This window comes from Pleurodeles waltl, chromosome 12 (assembly GCF_031143425.1).
Source record: "Pleurodeles waltl isolate 20211129_DDA chromosome 12, aPleWal1.hap1.20221129, whole genome shotgun sequence".
NCBI classification, from domain to species: domain Eukaryota; kingdom Metazoa; phylum Chordata; class Amphibia; order Caudata; family Salamandridae; genus Pleurodeles; species Pleurodeles waltl.
The window spans coordinates 701,968,086-701,970,103 of record NC_090451.1 but is presented as its reverse complement, the minus strand read 5'-3'; the positions used below and the strand labels follow the sequence as shown (position 1 = coordinate 701,970,103).

Here is a 2,018-nt window from a genome sequence, read left to right as displayed (position 1 = left end):
TAGACAACACATTTTCAATTGCAATGACCATTACATTTGCACAGACATACAGTTTTACTGATAAAACTATGCAGTGCACAGACAAAAATGTGTGGAAATTGTATCACCTAGTTTAATGATTTGTTGTGATCATATTAAAGTGTTTGATTTCCAACCCTCCTTCAGCAATAACAATAAATGTGCTTCATTTGTGCCTTCATGGTTCTGATATATTCTGAAATATATACACAGTTCATATAAATGTTACTGTGTGTTAGAAAAAAACTATTTCCTACACTCCACTGTCCAGCAAGATTGTAACATACATCCTCTCACTTTCAAGTCAGAGGAAGAAAAGTAAACAAGTGCCCATGAAAACAGCACCTACCATTTGGTCTTGGTCTTTGAATGCACAGCAAATGTGATGAGATAAGAACAAGATTTAAATGGCATATTTACAGAAAGGGAGCACTCTGAAGGATTCTGTAAATAGGGTTTTGGCAAGGGAAGGACCAAACTCAAGTTGGACAGACTAAAACAAATAACGCCAGCAAATGGAAAGCAAGAATGTGTGAGTTACAAAGCCAATGGGGAGCAAAGAGTAGAATGCATTCCTAGGCAAACTTTCTCAATGGCCCCAAGGCGTTGCAGGCTGTGACAAAAAAAAGGTATGTAAAAAAAAGCAGAAAAAAAAAGCAACCGGCCTGTAGCAGGGTACATAACCCCGCTGAGACGCACGAAGAAACAGGACCAATAGGAGCATGCCCCGGGGGTACGACAGATTCGGCCTGATTACATCACCGAACAGAAGAAGGAGAGGACGTGCGCAAGGGAGCGGGCGGAGACAGAGCCCGAAAAGCCAGAAGAAGAGGAAGAAAACGCAGAGGATGGGGAGGCCGAGTGCGAATGCCTAGGAGGAACAGGATACGCGCGAAACAGGATCGGAGAGAAAGACCAAGTCAACACCGACGCCGAGGAGAGTTTGAAGAAGAATGCCTAGGGAAGACCGGTCGCCGGCGAGAACGGCAAGCCCCAGTTTCAGGATCCAGGAGCCCGCCATGTCCCTCCTGGGACGTGGCTAGCTCAGGTACTGCCCGCATTCAGGGCTCTGCTAATGCTTTCTTAAAAAGAAAACTGGAAAAACAACCTTAAGGGAAGGGGTAGAAAAGGGAGGGAGAATCAGACGCTAAGAAAACTAAAAAGGGCAGTGCACAAAGAAGAAAGACTTCTGAGAGAAGAACGCATGACATTTTATTTTTATTATTATTTTTATTTTGCCACTCTTCACAAATTTTTACCACAAGAAGCACCAAGCCTAATGGGACAATCACAGAGTGGACACATTTAACACTGGCCCTCACTTACACTCTACCCTCTAAGCATGATAAATTATTTATGTCCTCAGGATAAAAAACGTACCTTCTGTCCTACTGTCTTCTGTTTTCCCTCCTGCTCCGGTATCCTGGTCATGGAATCTTGAAACACCTATGAAGGAGACAAGAGAGGGAATTATGTACACAAACCACCCAAGAAGAGAAAAGGGGAGACAGAAGAGAACAAACCAAAGGGGAAAAGACTAAAGAAAAACCACCAGAAGTAAAAGAAGGAAAAAAGAGAACGATTAAAAGGAGGGTCATTAAGGAATGGGGAAAAAGACGTAAGCAGAAATAAAGAATTATTAATTTTGGAACAAAATTAAAACGAGTTATCTGATTCTGTGATACCTTCTAAGGGGTGATTAGGGTTCTCCTCGAATAACCTACAACACGGCCATTACCAGAAATTGACAGGAACCCATCAAAGTCTCATATCACTCATACTTTGTGCTCATACTGTAAGGACAGAAAACATTAAAATCCTGATCAGGCTGGGTCTTGTCCACTAGGTAACCCATCTCCCCAATGCCTCTCTCAGCCCCACCCAGGTAGACTCTAACTCCCATGCATGTCTCAGCATCTTTGGTGCTACCAGAACACAAGCAGGAACACTGCCTGTCCAATATATGCACACCAAACCAAACAAATGTATGTCATTGAATA

General features: G+C 42.8%; 1 long non-coding RNA gene across 1 annotated transcript; it reads left to right on the top strand.

Moving 5' to 3' along the window:
- The first annotated feature begins 787 nt into the window (after nucleotides 1-787).
- On the top strand, nucleotides 788-1,611 carry LOC138267839 (uncharacterized). Its single transcript, XR_011199877.1, has 2 exons — nucleotides 788-1,066; nucleotides 1,473-1,611. It is a non-coding gene; the product is annotated as an uncharacterized lncRNA (long non-coding RNA).
- Nucleotides 1,612-2,018: the final 407 nt, after the last annotated feature.